This window comes from Saccopteryx bilineata, chromosome 1 (assembly GCF_036850765.1).
Source record: "Saccopteryx bilineata isolate mSacBil1 chromosome 1, mSacBil1_pri_phased_curated, whole genome shotgun sequence".
In the NCBI taxonomy this organism is placed as follows: Eukaryota; Metazoa; Chordata; class Mammalia; order Chiroptera; family Emballonuridae; genus Saccopteryx; species Saccopteryx bilineata.
Window position 1 is genome coordinate 92,539,507 of NC_089490.1, and position 24,633 is coordinate 92,564,139.

Sequence of the window (24,633 nt, forward strand, 5' to 3'; positions counted from 1 at the left end):
AGATGGGGCCACCCTCTTTCTCTTTTTTGCTCTGTCCAGAGGTCTCAGGACATTTGCAGAGGCCCTGAAGTAAATGCAAAAGCTTGCTCACTAATCCCGTGAGACCATATTTCATGAGCTTTCTGTCTCCCTTGGCCCTTTCTCTCATTGGAAATTTGGGCTCTGACAAGTAAGAGGGGAGAAGAGAGCCAATGAGTGCTAGAGGAAAGGACTCTTCCTTGCCAAGCTGTGATTGACAACAGGTCACAGCTGTGTATTTAAAATAACAGTCAGTAGTAATGGTGTATTTACAGTGTATTTAGAAATAACAGTAACACTGTAATGGTGGTAATGATTAGAGCTATCATTTATTGAATGACTGTTATGGCTTTCTGAGATGTGTCTGAGCAGAGCAGTTCCATTTTTTTTTTTTTCTCTCATTTTTCTGAAGCTGGAAACAGGGAGAGACAGTCAGACAGACTCCCGCATGCGCCCGACCGGGATCCACCCGGCACGCCCACCAGGGGCGATGCTCTGCCCACCAGGGGGCGATGCTCTGCCCATCCTGGGCGTCGCCATGTTGCGACCAGAGCCACTCTAGCGCCTGAGGCAGAGGCCACAGAGCCATCCCCAGCGCCCGGGCCATCTTTGCTCCAATGGAGCCTTGGCTGCGGGAGGGGAAGAGAGAGACAGAGGAAAGCGCGGCGGAGGGGTGGAGAAGCAAATGTGTGCTTCTCCTGTGTGCCCTGGCCGGGAATCGAACCCGGGTCCTCCGCACGCTAGGCCGACGCTCTACCGCTGAGCCAACCGGCCAGGGCCAGCAGTTCCATTTTATAGGTGAGGAAACTGAGGTTCAGAAACATGGTTATTTGCCCAAGAGAAAAAGCCAAGGAATGGTCACCAGACTATTTTCTCTTAATCTCTGTACCCTCATCTACTAACCTAGGTCACTTGACACTGGAGTATACATGCCTCTGGGGATACACAAAGACTTTCAATAGAGTCTGCAGGTGCGGATAGTTTTTTATTATTTATTTACTTATTTATTTATTTTTTTTGTATTTTTCTGAAGCTGGAAACGGGGAGAGACAGTCAGACAGACTCCCGCATGCGCCCGACTGGGATCTACCCGGCACGCCCACCAGGGGGCGATGCTCTGCCCCTCCAGGGCGTCGCTTTGTTGCGACCAGAGCCACTCCAGCGCCTGGGGCAGAGGCCAAGGAGCCATCCCCAGCGCCCAGGCCATCTTTGCTCCAATGGAGCCTCGCTGTGGGAGGGGAAGAGAGAGAGAGAGAGAGGAAGGAGAGGGGGAGGGATAGAGAAGCAGATGGATGCTTCTCCTGTGTGCCCTGCCCGGGAATCAAACCCGGGACTTCTGCACGCCAGGCCGACGCTCTATCACTGAGCCAACCGGCCAGGGCCATGCAGATAGTTTTAAAAGAATGGATTTCCAGATTTTCATCCTCACATATGGACCCTGCTCTGAAATTGAGTGTCCTGAGACCAACTCTACCACCTCCATGGTTTTTCCTTCCCCCTCCCTTTTCACAGTCATCCTTCCCCATCTCACAGTCACATCTCTCCCCCGACCCTGGTCTTACTCAGCTGCATTGCTCTGGATATAAAAACCTCAAGGGACACCAAATAAAGGAACTGAACTGTCTGAAATTGGTGTGTGGGAACCTTCTGATGAGGCTACCCCTTTCCATGTTCTCCTTTCCCTGTTTAAACTTGGTGCTAGACACAGGGCGTTTTGGGCCCCTTTCTCATTCATGATAACGAATGATAAAATGTTTTCAGATTTTAAAAAATAACCGGCCCTTATATTATTAAAATTAATGATGGGTGTCAGATTGCTAGCTCCCATTTAAAAATGTGATCTGAAATTTTATTTTAAAATGTTAATGTTTACAATATGCTGAAAATTTTACCCATAGAAATGATTTAGTTTATGATGAAAACTTTAGATGTTAGCCTAAAAATAGGCAAGATTATAACAAATTGTACAAGTTTTCAAATTTCAGAATTTGTATCAAGCTTGAGGGTTCTTGTTCTGTACTTCCCGTGAGATATGGAAGTTTGGAGTGAGTCATCCTTCGGTGGTTTTCTGCCACGTACCCTTAATACACCTAAAAACCTATAATTTTTTTTTTTTCATAAAATTTCAGGGTCATCACTGTCTCTGAAAGCTCATACATTGCACTTTTGGTGAAGTACCCTTGATATTATGTGGGGTTTCAGATAAATAGAAACATACTTTACATTTTGATGAAACTTTCACACACAGGGTCATGCATACCAGAGTTCTTCAGAGGTGCAACAAGGGCTCAGGCATGAATAATAGAAACCCAGTTCACACTGATGTTAAACTAACAATCAATCTGGACTTGATCTCCCCAAGTAACTGAACAGTAGAGGGCAGCTCAGGCGGTGCTGGGTGCAGGTGCTCAGGCATCATCATGAAGTCGTTGCTCCATCCTTTGACTCTGCTTTCTTCTGTGTTGGTGTCATTTTCAGGCGAGTGTCCCCATGGTTGGCAAAGATGGTCCTCTGGAATCCTGGCCTTACCCCCTTGCCATCACACCTGAAGGAGACCATCTTTTTTTGAGTAGATCTAATAAAAGACCTGGTCATGGTCTGGTTAGGGTGATGGAAATCACATCCCTGGGGCTTAACCTGGGTGAATGGATCAGTCCTGTTTAAATTGCTTGGAGAGTGAGGAAGGGGTGGTGTGTGTGTGTGTGTGTGTGTGTGTGTGTGTTTTAAGATCATAATCTATATTTAAAAATATATTTTTTTACCATTTTTAGTTTTTTACTTTTTCAAGTATAGCTTAATTTCCGTATTATTTTGTATTGGTTTCAGGTATGCAGCATAGTGATTAAACAGTCATATACTTTACAAAGTGTTTCCCCATAATATTTCCAATATTCTCTTGGAATTATCATTAACTAACTATATTATTGACTAAACAGGAGGTGGCAAAAGTAGGTTTACAGTGGTGAGTGACATTCTTTGGAGTTAATAAAGCTATTGTGATCATCATACTCCGTGTGTCTTTTTCTGTGAGAACAAGTGTAAACCTACTCTCGCCCACCCCTGCACTGGGGAAGGGGCAGTTTCCGAAGAGAAGCTGGACAAACAGAAAGCCCCACCATGTTCAGTAGGATGATTAACCTGAAGGCCTTGAAGTCTTACTAGACAGACCACAGGGTCCTGCGCTTTAAAACCCTGTTATTCTCCTGGATATAATTCCCTAATACCCACCACTGGCCAACACTTTGTTGTGGTACTGTCTGTGCGTTGTCATAGTGATACTAGTGATACCTCTGTTCCCTGCTTTGGTAATTTCAAGACTTTAAGGAAATGCCAAAATATCCTTTAGTATATTTTCTGATTTTTTTAAAAAGACCATTAGTTATACAATTAAAAGAAAACTTTTAAATGGAGGCACTCCATCTGCGCTTGTCTGCTCCGGCTGCCATAGCAAACTTACCCCAGCCTGGTGGTATTTACACAACACATATATATTTTCTCTCAGTTCTAGAGGCTGGAAGTCCAAGAGCAAAGTTTTGGCAGGGTTTTCTCTTTGAGGGCCTCTCTCCTTGGCTTGTCTTTTCCCTGTGTCTTCACATGGCCTTCTTTGTGTCCTCATTACCTCTTCTTATAAGGACACCAGTCAGATTGGATTAAGGCCCACCATAAGGACCTCATTTAATCTTAATCACCTCTTTAAAGACCATATCTCCAAATACAGCCACCCTCTGGGGTGCTGGGAGTTAGGGCTTCAACATCTTAATTTGGGGAGACACAATTCAGCCCTTATCACTATTGTTTTAATGCTGCGAATGGGTCGATTTTGAAAAATAATACTAATGCACAAACTTTGTTTGCAGTACAAATTAGCAATGGATTCACCAATCCAAAAGCAGACTAACCATTTTGGGGATGGTAAGTGTGACGCAGTGTGTTATTTGGGTACGCTTCTCCCTTTAATAGGAGCAGAGAGAAGACAAAGTGTAGAGATAGAAACAGGTTGTGAGTTCCCAGAAATGCTTGGGAATTGATGGTGAAAATCTGGGCCTTTTGCCTCCTTGAGCTCAGTGCTGCCACTGTTGTTGTAGCAACAACTTCCCTCAAATACCCTGACTTTGTGAAATGAGTTTTATGATTTGTTGAAAGGTGGGATTCTTATACTCAGAACCAGCGCATGTCTTACTCTTTGTGCTGGAGCAGTGGGTTATCTGGCTCAGAGCTCTCTTGGGCTCTCTCCTTGTCCCAGAGCTGGTGTGTGTGTGTGTGTGTGTGTGTGTGTGTGTGTGTGTGTGTGAAGGAGAGTCCTGTTACTCTATGCTTTGTGTCTTGGGGACCAAGTTGGCAAGTGTGGGGTTTTGTGAGTTAGTTTCACCCACGACCCTAAAGGGCCACGGTGATGTCAGAAATCACTTTCCATTCACATCCAGAGCTCATCTTCTTTAAGTAGATGACAATCCTCTCCATTGTTCTGCCATGCCAAGCAGTTGTCGTTGTCCTCACTCCTGGTTTATTATTGTTTTAATGTGACTGTGTGTTCATTGTCTGGCCTGTTGATGCTTGTAATGGAATATCAGAGCTGAAAAAGAATGGGAAGGAGTTGGTCAAATTGTAGTCTTTCCGTGTCAGAAATGAAAAATCCCTCCACTCAAATCTTGCTTACCTAACAATCCAGAAATTGTAATTACCTAATGCTCTGGAGAGCTTTCTGCAGTAGAACATGGCTGACGTGCACATACGTTAACCGGGGAGGAGGCGGAAGTTGTAAAAACCCATCCGCATATTATCACTGCTTCATACGCCAGCATGGATTCTGTCCAGTGACTGAAGAGAGAGATTGTCTTTCCTGAAGGCAGCTCACGGTCTCTGAGAGACCAGGGCCCAGGAGGTCAAAGTTTTGACAGAGCACGGTTTATTGCTATTGGCGTGTTTCTGCCCACTCACCTTGGCTAAGGGGCTTGCCTTCTCTTACTTTTGTCCTGTGGCCGCCATGACAGAACACCACAGAACACAGAGCGGTGGCTTCACACAACAGAAGTGTATTGTTTCCCAGTCTGGAGGCTGGAAGGCCTAAATCCAGGTGTCCTGAGGTGTCAGCAGGGCCACGCTCTCTCTGATGGCTCCAGGGGAGAAGCCTGCCTTGCCCCTTCTAGCTTCTGGTGTTGGCTGGCCATTATGGCCATCCTCTAGTGACGTGGCCATCCTTTTCCTGTGTGTCTTCTCACTGGCTTCCCTCTGTATGAGTCTCCATGTCCAAATTTCCCCCTTTTTAGAAGGACACTCACTGGTCTTATTGAATTGTAGCCCAGCCTACCCACCACATTTTACCTTGAATCCTGTGAAAGGACCCTATTTTCATATAAGGTCACATGCTGAGGTCCTGGGGGTGGGGGTAGGACTTCAACAAGTCTTTCTGGGGAGGGCACAATTCAATCCCTAACTCTCTAAGCTGTGCTTTTCCTCTTCCAAGGTCTGTCACCCGTTTACCTTCATTCAAGCTAAGGATCAGACACAGTCACCCTGAGAAAGGACTTCAGAAGCACATCCCCTGGTGGCAGAATGCCCTGGGGATGATGGATGTCTCCCTTTCCCGGCATGTGCCGAGATGTAGATGTGGTCATGAGCATGTGGATACGACACATGACGCGTTCTGTGCAAGTTTTCATAGACAAGCCCTTTAGGAAGGGTAAGTGTTGGACCTGGGCTCTGGGTTCACTGGAGCAAGTTGACAGCAGATTTGCAAGGGGCGTGCCGCACAGAGGGTGTCTGACGTGGCTGGTCGCCTGCCTCGCCCTGACTCGCTGGCCACTCTCTCTGCCCCTCCAGTACCATGTGATGTTAAACCCTGAGACAGTCTGTCTTGACTCGTGAATCTTTCATGGAAGCGTGGGAATGTGCGGTGGTTTTATTGGTTTGTTTTCATGAGTTCTGTTTTGATATTCAGAAGTGGTTCCCTGGGGCAGCAGAGGTTAAGGATATTTTCAGAATGCCTTCTAATAATTTGCAGGGGTAAGAAAGCTGCAAAACAAAACCGAAACAGGTTGCTGGCTACCATCAGAAGCGAAGAGAGAGGCACAGAATAGATTCTCCCTTGGAGCCCCCAAGAAGAACCAACCCTGCTGACATTGGAATGTTGTATGAGCTGAGCTATGAGAATAGAAATCTTGTTTAAAAAACAAAGACAAAAACACAAACTGGAAAAAAAAAAAACCACCCTCAAAACCCTCACACAGACCTTTAAGAGGTTTGGAGTCCTCAGCTTCCTTTTACATAAAGTATATATTGCTGTCAGAGTGTTTGTATACCCACAAGTTTTCTTTAAGATGCTCAAAGCTCTGCAGAAGTCTCCCTTTGTTAAATAGATCTTAGCATCATTCCTGTCAACTGGATCGGAGTTTCCAGGGGTTGCAGGTCTTCGATGCCGCTTTGCTGTTTTATCCTGTCCTTCACCCACTTGACAGACACACGGTTGTCGATCATCTGCTGTGTGCCAGGTATTGTGCTGGCCACGGAGGTGAGGAGAACAAGACACAAGGTCCTGCCTGCCTGCAGCTTTTATCTGGGTGATGCAGCGTGTTGTGACTGGGTTTGATTGTGTCTCCCACCAGCTCGCTCTCTATCTACACTGTAGGCAATACGCTACCTCCTTGGCAACTAACCCCTGTGTTCTGGGCTGAAAACTACCCTGTATGTAACTCCACTTGGTGTTGATTGGGTCGTTACACCAATTTTTGCAAAGCCAGAGGGATCGCTTGGTTAGAAGGAATCCTGTTTGTGCCATGCCCACGGGGCTGCTCGGAGGGCTTTGATGATCTATAAAACCCAGCTCCATTTTGAACATGGGAAAGGTCCTGTAACATTTTTTTTTCTTTTTCTTTCTGAGTTCGAGTGCTTTATAGAGTATTTGAGAGTTGGGCACCGTGGGGCAGGTTTGATGTCACTGTTCCTCAGATGGGTGATGAAGTTCTTCTGGGATCAGTTTTGTTACATGCTTCACTTGGAAGCATTGCATCATAGACATAAGGGGTGCTCTTTCCGTGTGGCGAGATTTAGATGTGGTCGTTGACGTGGGAGGCCTGAAAGGGCTGCTGATGTCAACTTGCTGCGATTGGGAGTCGGCAGCCCTCTTGCACCAGCTCAGAGGGGTCGCTGCTTGTTCCCTTCCACTGGGGAAGTGTGCTGGCAGGGGTCTGCTGTGACGGTCTGGCCTCGCGCACCCCTCTTTCCATCCACTTCCCGATGGACGCAGTTGGGAGCGGACCCATTCACAATATTTACAGTGAGCCATCCTAGAGAACAGCTTCTCAGGAACGAGGGGGCCCCGGAGGGAAGGTTTCCACATGGACAGGAGGAGGAGGAGCCGGTGGGAGATGTCTTGGACAGTTGCATCCTGGGTGGGTTTTATCTTAGGATGAGTTTTGTAGCAATCTCATGAGAAAGAGGAGGGAAGATAAGTAATGTCTGGTTTAAGGTTTCTTACACTCCCTCTGCACCGAAGAGAAAGGCAGACTCTTCAGGCTTTCAAGGAGGCATGTGGACCAATTGGTTTAATTGGCAGGTGGAGGCACTTCAGCCCTGGAGGTCAGAGGACCTTTCCAAGGTCAGACCAACTTCATGGTAAAGCCCAGGCCCCCTGACTCTCAACCTCTTGCTGTCTCTAGCCCTGTCTGCCTTCCACACGACTCAGTGACTCTTTAACCATAACTTAAATCTGTTACTGGGCATGTGGGCTCCCTAAAGAAATAGTATGGCTCTCCTGGTCAATGTTTGGGTACCTTCTGGATGGCTACAGCCGTGCCCACATGGATGCTGCAAGCAATGACAGGGCTGGGTCTTGTGTTTTAAATGGGGTCTCATTGCTGCGATTACTGAATGTATCTTTCAGAGATGAATATAAAACAGCTACCCTCCCAAGCATATCATAAAACAAATTACGCCCTTGCCACCCAGAACCTCAGAGAAGCAGCAGGCTCTTCTCAGCACGGAGAGAGTAATGGCTGCAATATTAAAACAATGATGGGGAAACCAGGATCCAATCGCTGGAAGGCAGGGAGGAGAGCAGCCCCGTAATCCCCCCGGGATAATGAGTCTCGGCGACAGGGCCTTGTGATTTATTGTGCTTAATGTACTTATTTTTATTTGTTCCTTTCAACATGGAGCTGTGTCACTGAAGAGATTTGATAATGGCCCGTTTGCAGTCACTTAGGCTCCATAATAAAGCGCCACATATTTGGCTGTCTGCAGATCCGTGGGCTTCATTGATATTCCCCCTCGATGTCACCTTCACTGGTGAGATGGCATGGGGGGAGATAAAGTCTTCTTTGCTGCCCTTGCGAATTCACATCCTACCCATCCCATCCCACCCCACCCCACCCCATCCTACCCCAGCCCACCCCACCTCACCCTATCCTGACTCCTGCCACAGAGCCAGGCTCTCTGGGTGACTGTCCAGGCCCGGCCAGCCTTCCTCTTATCTTAGCCCCCTTTGGAACAGCAGGAAGTAATAAATGGATTCCCGGGACTTTGTTTTCATGAACCACCGATGAGTTGTACCACTTGCAGCTTTTTGGGTAAGCAGAAATTAAAGCGGAGGATATGAGTGTGGGAGGGTTTCGGGAAGAATGGGCTTGATTTGAAGGCTGCTACGTGTTCCGACAGTGGTGGCCAGCTGCTGTGCAAGGCAGGGTGTGTCTCCTTCAACAGTGGTGAGTGAGTCAACCTGAACTTTTCAGTTCAGCTTCTTTCTGGGTTTTGGGGAGAAGGGAGCTCCTCGAAGGACAGGCCTCCTTCCTGCAGAACTGCCCCTAGCCCGTGAAGGCGGGGGGTGGGGTGGGGAATGGCTGCAGAGGCTCTAGCTCTTAGAGGACCTGTCTTGCCATCGGGTGTGGTCAGAGGGGCAGGTGCTCTGCTCTGTGGCAGTGACAGTCAGCCATGAAGGCAGTGCTGGGGGACACTGTTGCTTTCACTAGGGCTTGTCTGAGTACCCAGAGAGAACAAGTAAGCACCTAATTGCGGAAAACTCAACAGCCCAACAGGAAAAGACTCCCCCAAAGTGCAGCATGATCAGGAAAGTCAGGAGCGAACTAAAGATGGGTGTGTGTGGGGGCCTCTCAGTGTCCCTGGGCCCTGGTACATGGGGTGCTGCAAACTGTGTTATGTTCATCTATTCCAGCAAGGTGACAGCATCATGGAGGGGGAGGTAGTGCTACAGTATGACTGCTTCCGGGTACTCAGGCCCCCTTGCCTCTCCCTTTGCCTGACAAAAGTCTCAGCAGGCTCCCAAGCCACTCTCCCCCTGTTGAGGTACACGGCCTCAAAGTGTCTGTGATTCTGTGTGACCCAGCAGTCGTCCTCTGGGTTGTATACCCGAGAGAATGGAAAGCAGAGACTTGAGCAGTATTTACAAACCCATGTTCATATCAGCACATTATTCACAGTAGCCAGAAGGTGGCAACAACCCCGGTGTCCATCGATGGATGAATGGGCAGAGACAATACAGTACATACTTACAGCGGAACATTGTTTAGCCTTTAAGAGGAGAAAATTTTGGCACATGCTACAACATGGATGAACCTTGCAGATAAGTGCTAAATACAATGAACCAGTCACAAAAGGTCAAATATTTATGATTCTACTTATATGAGGCACCCGGAGTAGTCGGATTCATAGAGAGAGAAGGTAGAATGGAGGTTGCCAGGGGCTAGAAGACAAGGGCAGTGGGAGAATTAGTGCTTAATGGGGACAGAGTTCCAGTTTGCAAAGACGAAAAAGTTCTAGAGGTGGATGGTGCTGATGGTGGTACAACAAACAGTGTAACTACACTTAGTGGTTAAAATGGTTAATTTCGTGATGTGTATTTTACTACAAATAACAAAAAGTGGGGTCCCCTTGTGAGCTCCACCTTCTGACATTCAGGCTCTTGCATGGTCCCTTCCACGAAGGTGGAGGGCACTTGTGACTGGCTGTAACCACTGGAACAGGTGGTGCGGGGTCCCTGCTGTGCTTCCTTTGCCAGCTGACTTGCTGTGGGGCTCTCCCCACCTGCTGGCTGCAGAAGGCATGCTGGAGAAACCCACGTAGGAAGGAGGTGAGGCTCCAGTCCTACAGCCCAGGAGATGGGTCCTGTCAGCTTCTAGGTGAGCTTGCAGGTGGATTCTCCCTGCAAGCCTCCACCTGAGGACACCACTGGAGACGCCGTGACTATAGTCATGTGACTCTTTAAGCATAGGACCCAGCTAAGCCACAGCTGGACTCCTCCTGAGCCACAGACACTGGGAGCTGGTGTGTGCCGTTTCAAGCCTCTGACTCTGTGGTTATTTGTTATGCAGCAATAGATACCTGATACAAGAGCCTCCCAGGAGACTTGTCTGAATTGGTTCCACCCCAGTTTTCCTTACTTCGGGCTTCCCACTTCCCTTCTTGTCCACTGGGAGGGGCAGATGGCCTGTCTCTCTATTTTCTGCTTATGATCAGATATATTCATGGTTAGGGCCACTCATCCTTCAGTGTCTGGTCTCTGATTTGAGGGGTGTGTTCCACTCCTTGTGGGGAAGAACAGTCATTTTTAGCTGGGTGACTGGAGCACTGACTCCGCCCACCTTTGTGCAGGTGCGCTCCCCTCTCCATCCGCCACCCACACTCCCATTGGCTTAACCCTGTATCTTGCCTCTCTACACAAAAAATGCTCACTGCACAAAATTTGGGTAATCAGATTTTCTGGGGCGGCTCTAATTTTAATTATTCTTCCCCATTTGTTGTCCCCATAAACGCTGAAACTGTCTCAGCTATTCTGTTTGGGTACATAAACTCTCTTTGGACCGGCTCCTCTTGCAATAAATTTATACGAGTGCTGCCACATTTTTTGGAGCACCTGCTGTATGTCAAACACCTGATTAATGATTCTCATTGTGTCTCCCCACCAGCCCCAGTGATGTGCTTATCATCATGCCAGATTTACAGAGGAGTACCCCAAGATGTCGTGGGGTTCATTTTCTTGCCCAAGGTCACATGGAGCTTGTGTGTAGGCTACCCTAGGATTACCACTCCCGAACTGTGCTCTAACTTGCTGGACCTCACTGTCTTTGAAGGGTATGGGGGTCCCATTAGGGGCCGTATCCCAGTTTTGCTTGAAAAATAGAGTTGCTGCACACAGGTCACCTGGAAGCTTCTGATGATCCCTTCCCGGTGGACCACAGTAGGTCAGTGTGGGGTAGGAGGCACAGTAAAACCTCAAATTGAAATAGGAAGGGAGACCAAGTGGCCAGGAATGGAGATTCCAGCTGGGGTGCGAAGCCCCGGTGGGGAGAGTGGGGGGTCCAAAGCATCTCTCAGCCTTGGCTGTATCCTAGAACCATCTGGGAAGCTTGTGTCTACTGCTCCCTGGGCCCCACCCCCAGGAATATTGACTCAACTGGTTTCAAATGCAGTTGGGCACTGGGACCAAAACCTCCCCAGGAGAATAGCATTTGCAGCCAAGAGTCAGAACACTGGAAGGAGGGCCTCCGTATGGTGGGAGGTTGGGCAGGAAGTAGAGAAGACAGAGGCCAAGGATGAGGGCATGGCCACAACCAGCACTACAACCTCCAGTCCCTGTTGGAAGGTGGACACTGTGCGCTGGTAGCTTTAGATTTGTAGAGTCCAGGCCCTCAGCACTGGCTTCCAGGGGCCCAGTGTGAGGGCCTGGTGACGTATGTTCATCTTTCCTGTGCATTTACCTAGACCTCTGCATCTCTGTGTATCCACTCACTTCCTATTCAGCACACAATGCGGGGACAGAGGGTTGGGATACACAACCCCAAAGCCTTGCTAAGTCAGCTCTCTGGGTCTGGAAGGACCACCTTTGTACCTTTGTCATTGCTCAATGTGAAGGGTTCAACCTGAGGTGGGTGGTTTTCCCAAGTCACTGGATTACGTCTTAATGAGAGAGCCTAGATTGCAAACGCTTCTTGGGCAGGGGCCCTGTATGTGCGTCTGCTAGAGTGAGTGGCACAATAATTTACCTGTTGTGGATGCTTTATTCAAATTAACTTGGAGAAAGATTTTAAAAAGCCTTTGAAAGTTGGAGCATGGAAGAGCTGAAGTTGGTCAGTTAGGAAGGTGGACACCTTGGTGATTTTTCCCCGTCTGAATTTGTAACTCTGACTCCACCCACTGCCTTCTGTGCCCTGCTCCATTTTTCCCTATAGCATCACCAGTGGTGCATATGTTGCCATTTACCCGAATATAGCTGATGACGGCAGAGCTTTCTGCCTCCTCATGTCCTGTGCATTGAAGGCTCTCGATCAATATTTGTTGAGCACATGAACACATGGTGGCCTGTGGCTGGTATCAGTGGGATCCAGAGATGAAGATAGACTAAGACTTATTTTTTTTTCTTGGATTGATTTTTCTTTGATTGAATGCTGGGAGGAACTGCAGGTTTTCCTTACCAGGCGGGAGTGGAGAGCTAAGAGTTAATTTTATTTTACTGACACTCTTGGAGCCCTGTCTTCTTTCTCAATTAAAATGTATTTTTTTTTTTGAGCAGTTACCTTGTAATGGAAAAGACACTTCTGCAGGATTTCGGCTTTGATGTCTTCCAAACTAAGCCCTCTCCCCTGCTGTGGCTTCAATAATGCATCGTTTTATAAGTTCACAGACTCTAATGTGTTTCTGCTGAACTTCCAGTCTCAGCTAGGTGGTTAAATGAAAATTAACCACTAGGTTTGATTCAAAGTCACCTTTTCACCTTTTCCTCTTTCACCAACCCCCCCACCCCCACCCCATGTATGCAAAACAGTGTTGCATTTGTCTTCTTTCAGTGTGAGGGTTAGCTGTGTGTCTGCCCATGGGTTCCCAGGTGCGCCCATGGGCTCCCAGGTACGAATTGATGTTGATTCGTTTCATAGTCAAAGGCCCATGAAGAAATAACATTATGCATGTACAAGGTCAGGGACCTGAACAAACCTAATGTTTAACAAGAGTTTTACTGTTGTTCAGGGTTCAGGATTTGCAGTGGCTGCTTGACAAGGTTCTGAAAGTTACCCAGTATGCATTCATTTATTCATTCAGGGCCCAAGGATTATTTTATATGTATGATGCACCTGCGTGGAGGATGTGAGACACTCTTTGCATTAATGACCTCAATCCTCCACACGCTTCCAAACAGTATATTTCGGCAACTTCTGAGTTTGGGCTCAGCTGTGAGAAGGATGAGTCAGGGGTGGCATGCTAGTTCATCCTGAGTCTAGGCCATAGAAGACCTTCAGTGTTTTTGCTTCCCCCACTGCCTTTTCACCTTTGTTGTGGGAGCAGCATGCTGTTTAGCCTGCTGATCCAAGGAGGAGCAGGCTAAGAAATGATGCCCAGCCAGCCCAGAGCCTTCAGTGAGATGCCAGCCCGCCCTAGAGCAGCTGAGTCCCAGCCTGCCTGCAGAGGTGTGAGGGAAATTGCATGATTATGTGCAAGACATTAAATTCAGTGGTTTGTGGTGCAGCACTGTTATGCAGCAGACAGCGGCTGACCTAGTAGAATGGCGGTGTGACTCAGACATGGATGGATCCTGGTTGACCGAAGTCTTAGAATTTGGTGATGCTGGTGGGAGGGCCAGGCCAGACCGTAACCCATACAGGGTGGAGAGAATGACAAGGGCCCTAAGAAAGGGCTCAATAAGGGGAGTTTAAGGAGGGAGAGTCTGCTGGGTGAGTCATCAGAGAAAACCTCATGGAGGAGTGGCCTTTTGAAAAGGTGTTTTTTAGGCTGCATTACTGAAGTTCAGAACAGAGGAGCATTGACTGTGTTTCTGAGTTTAAAATATGCCATGTTTCAGAATTGATTTCTCATCAAAGCCAATTGCATTGGTGCCAATTTAACACTGAATAGCTAATGACTTCGCTCTCACTGGACCAAAAGAAGACTAAAGACTTACAGCTACATTGGTGTCGGAGAGCAACATCCCCCTTTGATAAACGGCCAATATGTACAATGCTTATCACAAAGAATTACCCAGCATGCATTAGGCGTGCTACTGAGTACCAGGGTTGTGACTGCTCAGCATTTCATGGGCATGATCTCAGGTCATCCTCATCATCACCTTAACTCATGGTCATTTTATTTTCCAGATAAATCAACCAAGCCAGAGATGGCAGGCTACTTGCTAAAGCCAGTCAGGGACATCGGAGTCTCATTCTGTTCCCTGCACCTGTCTCTCCTGAGAGACCAACATCCTCTTCACTCACTTCTGGATCACTATCCCGTAAAATGATGGCTTGCACATAGTAGGTGCTAAAAGATGTTGGTTCAAACAAAAGCAAAATGAACACATCTATTAAAAAGAGAATAGTGGCTTCATTCATGTCCCTAGGGAAGTCACAGCCTGGCAAGGAGACAGATTTCTGTTCCAAGCCTCTTAAAACAATGAGGCGGCGAGGTCCATGGTGGAGGTATTAGAAATATTTATAGGCATTTGGAGGAGCACAGAGAAAGGCTGCTCTTAATACAGCCTAGACAAGAGAGTACCAAGAGGCGTGCCTGCAGAGGAGATCCGAGTTGACAGAAGCATACACTGGTCTCCAGCATAGTTTCTGGGGCACGGTGGCGCTCAGTTATAAATGTCAGGGGAGGAGGGCACTGGCAGTGAGCCTTCTGAGCTGCTGTGACCCATAGAGCTATGAAAACTTGAGTTTCTATAGTCTCATAACTTCTGTATCCAGCTCCCCTAATGCTTGTCACTTCCGGGAAACTGAGATAGCACAACAAAGGGGATTAAGACGTGTTCTGTCCTAAATAACTTTAGGAACTGTTGCCTAATAAGGCTGGCTTATCAACAAGGTAGTGATCCTCTCTTGAATAGATCTAGGAATTCTGCAGATGAAAAATAAATTTGAAATAGCCCATGATAGCTCAAACCTCACTAGAATTGTACCCTGTGACTCTCAGATTTTGGCATTATTTACTGATGACTCTCAGTGAGCCAGATCTGAACCTCAGCCCCAGCATTTCCCTGTGAGATTTTTGGTGACGTTTCTTAACAGCTTGCCAAGTCCCTGTTTCTTCACCTGTGAAATAGTGGTAAGATCTACAGCCTAGAGTTGTATAGGTTAATTAAAAAAAAAAAAGCTTTGGAGCCTGACCAGTGGTGGCACAGTGGATAGAGCATTGACCTGGGACACTGAGAACCCAGATTTGAAACCCTGAAGTCGCCAGCTTGACTGCGGGGTCATCAACATGATGCCAAGGTCACTGGCTTGAGCCCAAAGGTTGCTGGCTTGAAGCCCAATGTCGCTGCCTTGAGCAAGGGGTCACTCTCTCTGCTGTAGCTCCCTGCTGCCCCCCATCAAGGCACATATGAGAAAGCAATAAATGAACAACTAAAGTGACACAACTATGGGTTGATGCTTCTCCTCATCTCTCTCCCTTCCTGTCTCTCTCTCAAGAAAAAGCTAGGATTTTTTATCCTTTTCAGCTCCAACTGTTTCAGGCACTCTTTTTAACCTGGGTGTGAATGGATTTGTTTGATATTTTAAATCCTCATAAAAACTCTACAATAGGATAACCATTGTGATGACCCCCATGTATAGATGGGGTTTGATACTTGTCTGTGGTCACAGGACTAGTTAGTGGAGAAACCAGGATCTGAACCCCACAAAGCCAGCACCTAGCAGGCACCCGCAGGTCCTCAGTCCCCCACCCCCTTCTCTTTGTAAACCTGACTGCCATTGTTCTCCTTCAGTCTTGGGGAGCCAGGGGGGTCTGTGGGGCATGAAGGGCTGGACGGGCATCAGCCTGGTTCCCCGCTCCTGTGTGTCAGACACCTTGGAAGTCCCCTTCAGCACGGGCAGGGCTGGGAATCTGCATTTGTCTGCGTGTTTACCATCTGTTTACTCTCTGAGATTGCACACTCCCCAGGGGCAGGGGTTGTGGCTGCTCTCCTGGACCACCCTGTATTTCTGGCATAGGGCTTGTTACCTTTTCTCTACATTGGACACTCAGTGAATATTGCATGAATGAGTGGATTTCTGTTCGCTTCTCTCTTCCCCCTTCTTCCGGTCACTGGAGACCACTCTTGTGTTGAGACTTTACTCTTGAGCAGGGGTCCCCAAACTTTTTACACAGAGGGCCAGTTCACTGTCCCTCAGACCGTTGGAGGGCCAGACTATAAAAAAAACTGAACAAATCCCTATGCACACTGCAAATATCTTATTTTAAAGTAAAAAAAAAAGGGGGGGGGATAAATACAATATTTAAAATAAAGAATAAGTAAATTTAAATCAACAAACTGACCAGTATTTCAATGAGAACTATGCTCCTCTCACTGACCACCAATGAAAGAGGTGCCCCTTCCAGAAGTGAGGTGGGGGCCGGATAAATGGCCTCAGGGGGCCGCATGTGGCCTGCAGGCGGGCCGTAGTTTGGGGAACCCTGCTCTTGAGCCTCTGAGTCAGCGGATCTCAACCCGTGGGTCACGACCCCGGCGGGGGTTGAACGACCAAAACACAGGGGTCGCCTAAAGCCATCGGAAAATACATATTAATTATACAATACATTTTTAAATAAAATATGTATTTCCTGCTGGCCTCTTAGGTTGCTGCCTCTGTGAGTATGGGTGGGGTCTCCTCCACTCTCTGTTGAGCCTCTCTGGGACCCCCAGCAAACACCAGGGCTCAGAGCCCACCTCCCTATATTGAGCATTCTCAGTAAGTGGTGTTGTGTTGGTATGAGTTGACCGAGACTTTACCTGAGAATGGGTCTGACTTCCACCTCTGCTAGCACTTTAGAGGGGAACGAGAAGAAAAAAATACATGGTTTAGGGAAACCATTTTACAGCGTTTCCAAATATATATTATGCAAGCTTCTTTAACTTATGAATGTATGGACTCCACAGGGTATGTTTTCTTTTCTCTGAAAAAGATGTCTCCGATGGTCCTAAGGCGTGTTGGTTGTGCACAAATGTCTGCCTGGCCCAGGAGGGCGCAGAATTCCTGGACCTTGGCCACATCGTTGTCAGACAGCCACCCTTGCAAACTTGACAATTAAAATGGGAAGATGATACAATTGAATAAAAAGCCTTTTCATTATATTGAATGAGGAGGCTTGAGGGAGAGCTCATGTAATTAAGAGCAGAGCCCTGGTGCTTCTGGAGGGGAGGGCTGGGTAAGAGCTTCAGAGACAGGTGGCTCCTGGTGTTCCCTGGGCCGAGTCCTGCCTCAGAGTCTGGGATTCTGTCAGGGGTGGGGGGAATGGGGCGCGAAGCTGGATGAGGCTTGAACTCAGGGCCAGGCTGGCCGATTGGAATCAGGCATGTGACTGAGTGTGCGACAGACTTTTATGTGAGCCCCTCATCTCTCAAACCGGGTGGACTGTTTCCTTCACACACTGTTGTGAGCTGTGTGTGGGGTTATGTTTGATGGTGCTTTGCAGGTCGGAGGGGCTTGGGGAGTGTCAGCCCCTGCTCACCCCGTCTGTGAGCTGTGAGCGGAGTGCTCTGTGCCACAGACAGCAGGGTCACATTTGCCTGCTGTGCACGCACCAGTGCTCCAATGGGAAGGAGAACGGAGAGGCAGTTGAAAATGCAGCAGGGAGGGGATTTTATTTTCTTACTTATTTTGTAGATTGTAAAAGACTGACAAAATGGAAGGGAGGAAGGCATTTCACCCTGTCAGCGTCTGTTCTTCCAACAGTGTTTTCTGTGGGCTTGCAGGTGTTCTCTGAGACCTTTTATTTTTTATTATTTTCATTAAATAGCTTTCATTAAAGATTTTTTTTCAATCGATATTTTGATGTCATATCAAATTAATATAACTGTCTTCCGAGTCATCAGCACGGCCACTTACGTACGACCGGATCCTGGCCTGCGTTGGCACCAGGTCATTTTCCTTCTTTGGTTAAAGGTTGGACCGGGAGCTTCTCACCTCTACAATCTGCAGTGCTGAGCCAGTGCCTGGCCCTTAGCACTCAATAAAATAGTTGTTACTTAAATCATTTTTAAAATTTTAATGATTTACAGTTTAATGTTTAAATAAACACTGGGATAAAAGCTATTTAAGATAAAACGAGAGGTCCTGCCAACTTCTTTTCCTTACAGGTGGCCCTGGTCACTCAAGTTCAAGGAGCATGTGTGAGAGGGATTGCTCAAGGGGCGGGGGTTGAGCTCTGCAGGGAAGGGAAGCAGGAAGTGGGAATGTCTTGAATCCATGTGTCTCTGCCGAGCACCTGGAGCCAGGGCTGCCCTGGGCCTGAGGTGCTGGTGGGGAGCTTTGTAATTCAGGGCCACCATATCTGGGTTTGGTGTCTCCTGAAAGGTCATTGTCGAGGCTGCATTCATGTCTTTTATGAGTTGGAGAAACTTGGACTGGAGCGGAGGTGAGTAGGAAGTTGTAGCTCAGGTGAAGCCACACACCCCTGGAGGGTAGCTGAGTGTCTTATGCCTAAAGCTCCGTCTCATAAGGGGCATTGCTCACTAGATTTCATCATGCTTAGAGCTTTGTCTTAACAGCCTTGCACAGGTCACAAGAACGGGCCTTTTACTGCTCTGTCAATATCACAGGGTCCTTCCCGTGACCCTGTGATGTCAGTATGGGATAAACAATCCCATTTTGCGGATGAACGACAGATAGCCTGAGAGGGGATAGATTTGCAGGTGGGGCTGAGGACCTCAGGTCCTGTTACCTCTTCCCCTGTCATCTGGCCATCTAAAGGAAGGGCGTCTGTCTGCTTCCCACCGGGCTCCTCAGCTCAAGTCTCAGGACGCCGGCTCACGATAGAGTGACTCAGTAGCAACGTAATTACGTTTCAGCAACTTAAAACGGGATAGATTCTGCTTGGTGCTACGAAAAGCACAGTTGCTTGTGGAAGACACACCCTTGTGCCAGACAAAACCGGGTTTGAATGCAGGCTTGCTCACTTTCCTGCTCGAGTGGGTCAGTTCTGACCGTCGGAGCCTCAGTTCCCACGGGGGTGAAACGGGGATTCGCGTGTGCAGGCAGAGCCTCGGGGTGGCAGGAGCTGTCATTTGAAAACTGCCCGGCTCAGCTCTCACACACATTCCAGCTCTTATTCTTGTTTCCCGAGGTTCCTCCTGTCCTTTTATTAACCAGATTCCTTTGGGTGGAAAGCCTCCTAAATACGCATGCTGTTGGTCCCATCGTGGGCTTGGGTGCGGGGCGACTGCCTCTATCTATGCCTGGCAGGCACTGTCTAAGCTGCAGGGAGCCCAGGCCTCCGAGGGAGGAAGGGGATGATCTGAGCAGTCAGGATGAACCACAGAGGTGCTCCTGTCATTGTCCCTGGGAGACGAGGGCTGGCTTTTGGAGTCCATGCATATGTTTCAGTAAGGTGGTGACTCATGGGAGGTGGGAGGCCTCTCTTCCCTGGGCTGTCAGACTGAAGGCTGGGTTGCCAACCCTCGGCAGTGTAAGCGGTGACCTCAGGAACCTGGCAGCTCTGCGGGATGGTGGCATCTCGCCTTTCAGGGCCTCCCCCATATGGCCTTGCCTGGTTTCCCATGGATTTATTCTGTGCTTCGTTGTTACACTCCAGCCAAACTCAACAGTTGCTCGGAGGTGACAAGTGCCTTCCCACGTCGGGCCCTTTGCTGGGGCTGGCTCAGTGTTAAGGCCTTGGAAGAAACATGGGGTTTGATACATTGGCCGTTTCCCCGGGCTGACTCACCCCGAACCACAGCTGTGTGGGAGGACCACGCTCTTCAGTGCCATCCTAGCAAAGTGGTCCCACCCACAGTGACCCCGGATGACCTTTGCCAGTATACGAGGACTTTAACCTAAAGTGTTCCCTGCAGCCTGGAGCGATGGCTCAGAAATGACCAGTCAGTGGAGAAAGCAGTGTGGATGGAGGCCCGTGTGTGGGCCCTTTTCCTGCCCCCACGGAGCTTACACTTAGGTGAGGGTGAGCGAGCTGGCGCTGTGGGTGCAGATAGTCCTATGTTGGACCTGCATGCAGATCTTCTTCTTTTTTTTTTGACTCATCACACAGATACTTATTGAGTGTGACAGTGTGTGAGGCTTTGCATTAAGTACAGTGCCACTTGTTAGTGAGCTGAGTGATAAAAGTCTCTGTGCTTGGGGACCTTATATTCTAGTCGAGGGGGGCAGGCTAAGAAACAAAAGAATGAAAACATACTCAGTTTCTTGTGGAATCACAAGTATCCTCTCCATAGTGCTTTCTCACAAGTGCCACAGAGTGACAGAAAGTACAGGTGGAGGTAGAAGGAAGGGAGGGAGGAGGGCTCAGTATGTGTTTGGCAGGGTAGAGTTTGCAGGTTTAAGTTGGTCAGAGAGTGATTCTCAGAGAAGGTGATTTAAGCAGACACCTGAAAAGGTGAAGGAATGAGTCATGGGGATATTTGGGAAAAGAGCTGAAGCTGAGGTCAGTGCAAAGGCCCTGTGGCCATTTCTCAGTTGCTAATTGAGAGACCTCAAGGAGATTCAGTGGCTAGAAGGGAGGGAGCATAGACAAGAATAGAAGGGGAGATAAGGTCAGAGAGAAGTGAGGGCCCAGTTCAGGGGTGGTGGACCGGGGGCCAGTAGAGGAGGGACATGAGCCCATTCATTTATCCGTGTCACAGGGCCGTGGCAAGGTGGTAGCCAGGCATCAGCCTGGCTCAGAGTGGCAGTTCCTTCGCCACAGCCCAACCCCAGAGCTTCACACGTGGCCCCTCCCATCATCTCTCACAGAAAGACAGAAACATGAGGATAACAGCCAGTTCCCACTGCACAGCCCTCCAGGGTAACGGCCAGTTCCCACTGCACAGCCCTCCAGGATAACAGCCAGTTCCCACTGCACAGCCCTCCAGGATAACAGCCAGTTCCCACTGCACAGCCCTCCAGGATAACGGCCAGTTCCCACTGCACAGCCCTCCAGGGTAACGGCCAGTTCCCACTGCACAGCCCTCCAGGGTAACGGCCAGTTCCCACTGCTCAGCCCTCCAGGGTAACGGCCAGTTCCCACTGCACAGCCCTCCAGGATAACGGCCAGTTCCCACTGCTCAGCCCTCCAGGGTAACGGCCAGTTCCCACTGCACAGCCCTCCAGGGTAACGGCCAGTTCCCACTGCACAGCCCTCCAGGGTAACGGCCAGTTCCCACTGCTCAGCCCTCCAGGGTAACGGCCAGTTCCCACTGCTCAGCCCTCCAGGGTAACGGCCAGTTCCCACTGCACAGCCCTCCAGGATAACAGCCAGTTCCCACCGCACAGCCCTCCAGGGTAACAGCCAGTTCCCACTGCACAGCCCTCCACTGCACAGCCCTCCAGGATAATAGCCAGTTCCCACTGCACAGCCCTCCAGTGCCAGTGGCCCAGGAGACCCTTAGAGATGCTCTAACCCAACCTTTCCTTGTGTTAATGACTTGGAAACTGGGGCCCCAAAGTGATGCATTTTCCTATTTTCAACGTAATTCATCCGGCTTGTATGTCATGCCTCACGGCCCCTGTGGATTTGTGAAGAGGCTAGGGTGATTTGTGGTCCAATGTGAGGAAAATTGGATTACGGAGCAACAAATTAAAAGAGTGCTCTGTCAGTCGGCTGAAATCTCCATAATTTTGGAGCCCTTGGAGTTGAAGATAATCTTCATAAGGGAAGTAGGAGAACAAGGGAAGAAAATGAGAATTTCTGCTCAGCTACCGTGCACCTGTTTGTTGCAAGATCCAATCCTGGGAGTTTACTAGAAATGCTTAGCGAGATAATTGTCGTGGGGTGTATGGGACTTTTATTTGCAAAGTTCATTATTTACCATCTTCAGTTATTTTATGTGACAAAGGTCAGTCTTGCTGTTCTCTGGGTGAATTTCATGGTGGGTGTTTTGATTATTTTTTCTTTTTCTCCTAAGCTTTAACAGCGCCCCCTGCTGGCAGGTCCCCTGGCTGGCCTGTGCTTTCATCACCAGCCCCTTTAAGACTGCTGAGGGCAGAGTAGCCGCTTGGCATGATCTGTTTGGAAGTTAGACCGATTTCAAACATGGGCGTTTCCTGTGCACCAGGTCACTGTCCCTTTTCTTGAGGCAGAAGGACAGGGAATATTGACAGACACCGGCAGTTTTGCTGTTGCAGAAAGGGCATTAGCAAATGTGTTGTGGGAGATGGTCCATGCCATATGTCAATCTTGGCTGCTACTGCCCTGCGGACTTTTGTAGCTCCGTGTCCTGGAGAACAAGCCTCCGATGTCATACTAACATGCTCATACACAGGATGGGGTCCCCCACTTTAGGTGTGCTGTTTCCTTAACCGCTCCTTGTAAACTGTTTTCCTAACCCTCAAGCTTAACGTAGGTGGATGAGACTGATATTTTTCAAAATGGGGTTTGTGGGTCTGTATTCCGTATGCTCATGCAGCCAAACTGAAAAATTGGGGGGTTATTCTTTGATAATAAACTCAGGACAAACAAACAGGAGAGCACTGCCACGATTTCTCTGCTGTGATCTGCGATTCAAATGTGCTTTCATAAAATAGGACCTGTGCTTCCTTAACCAGCGTCCCCCTCCCCTTTGAAAGGGGTCAGCTTGTTGCCCGTGATTGAGAAACTTGGTTGTCATCCTGATTGTTTTGCCTTCCATTTCTCAAATTCCTCTCTGGGTGGTGAGGCTCAGACCAGCCGTCCCACACAAATGCTCGCCTTCCCTTTGAGTTCTCCACCCGCTCATCTGGGGAGCAGGCGGTGAATTTGCCTGGCAGTTCAGCATGGGGACCCTGCTCCTGGTCCAGGACGAGCTTTGAGCAGTTTGCTCAGTAAGCTGGGTGGGGAGGCCTTGCACCTTGTTTTGTGCACAGAACCCCTTTCCCAGCCCCTGGAGGGCTCGTGACTGTGCTTTGGGGAAGGTGGTGCACGCGTCGGGAGGCATCTGGAATGCTGTGGACTCCATATGGGAGCCTGTCAGGGGATGTCACTGCATGTCAGCTTGGCAGCCTCAGTGGCATCTTTATTGAAAAAGTAAAATAAAATAAGCTGCTTTTAAAGAAGGGGGACAATTTGTAAGAATAACATTTAGTCTTTGCCATCAGGAGCCTGAACAATATGTCAGCATATTAAAGAACCCCTTCCCCTTTTTCTGTTGCTTTGCTTCTGGGTTTACTGCCTGTGTCACGAGAGAAGCAGGGGGAACAAAAAGTTCTGGGGAAATTGTTTTTTTTTCCAGAATTTGAAAGCAAGGCTTAACTGAGGGTTCAGATGAAAACGTCTTCGCCTGCTGTGTCTGGAAGGTTTTGGTAAAACTTGCGCTTCCATTGCCTGGGGCAGCTCCAGGTTGCTAGAGAGACCGGACTGTGGCTGGTAGGTGCGGGTGGGTGCGCCAGGCCACCAGGAAGAGGCAGGAGTGTGATGTTCAGGTCCTGCACGGAGGGGACAAGGCATGACTTGTGCAATGAGAAGAAGCATGTCTGAACCTTCACTTGTTCTTCTTCTAGCTCGGTGACCCTGCCAAGACTATAGTCTATTTTTCACTTGAGCCTCAGTTTCCTTATCTGAAAGCTGGCATAAGAGCAGCCGTCTCCCAGGACTGTGAGGGGCTCCGATGAGAAGGGACAGCAGAGTTCGCTCCCACACCTCTCTGGTGCGTAGAAGCAGTGGGGGGCTGAGAGTCTGGTCAGGGCTGTTCTCCCATCAGATCTGAATTAGGCCCAAGTATTCTGAAGGATGTGGCCATCATCGTTCAGAGTCCGGAAGGTTGTGTGAAATTCTGTCTTTTGCTTCGGCTTACACCTGTGTTCTTGGCCAACCAGAAAAGCTTGCATGTTCGCGTGGGTGGCCACAGTTTGGAGTGCTTGATTAACCCAGCAATTAATAAAAATGGAGAGGTGACAATTGGTGTTACCAAGCTACAGTCAAAAGCAATGCACTTGGCCCCTTTCCATGCAAACAGATTGGTGGTGAGAAGCCACCAATCTGTGGAGAGGAACACTGGGACACAGAACAGGGAAGCTGGTTGGGGAAAGGTACCCAGAACAAAAGCCAGGGTGTTGGGATGGGTTGGTTGCTTGGTTATTTCATTCAGTCAACAGCTGTTTTTCTGGAGTAATTCCCATGTGTCTGATACTGGACCAGGAACCAAAGATAAAATATGGGAAAGTCATAGCTTCTCCTCTGAAGAGGCTCAGATTGTTGGTGGAAGTAACATGCATAAGCAATGAATTCTAACATTTGTGGTAAGTACAGGATAGATGACATTTAAAGCTCATGGGCGACCAAAGGTTTTGTGAGAAGAGAGAGAGTCATATTGATTTTATTGATTTTTGCAGAAAGGGTGGTTTCAGCTAAACCTTGCTGGTGGACAGGGGCATTTTAGGCCAAGGGACTGTAGGAGCAAAGGCCAGAAGCCACTTACTACCACTTACTACTGAGTGACGGCATAAATCACTGAGCCTTCTGGGTGTTGGTTTCCTCCTCTGTAAATGGGCATTAAAAATCCATGTGTCAGGGAGTAATGGGAGGATTCCTTCTTAGGTCCTGTGAGGCTCAGTGTGTTTGGCCCATGGTAATCCTGCCTGTAGGAGTTAGATCTAGTCATATGTATGATTTTACCTCTGCAAACAGTCACCCACACCCTGTTTTAATCCATGTCTCCCCTTGAAGTATCAGCAATCTTATACTTTAAAACATAGCGATAGCCATTGGTGATCCTGGTGGCAAGTAATTGAA

At 48.5% G+C, this 24,633-nt stretch overlaps 1 protein-coding gene across 5 annotated transcripts in view; it reads left to right on the forward strand.

The window, feature by feature from the left end:
* Positions 1 to 24,633, forward strand: part of LARGE1 (LARGE xylosyl- and glucuronyltransferase 1) — a 565,935-nt gene that overhangs the window by 13,348 nt on the left and 527,954 nt on the right. The window contains exon 2 of one of the 5 annotated variants that reach the window (XM_066259855.1): positions 5,483 to 5,698. The exons of 3 other annotated variants lie outside the window; for them this stretch is intronic. The gene's annotated coding sequence lies outside the window, so the exon portion shown is untranslated. Of the gene's footprint in view, positions 1 to 5,482; positions 5,699 to 24,633 lie in introns of those variants that run through there. One more of the 5 variants, XM_066259900.1, reaches the window with a different exon arrangement.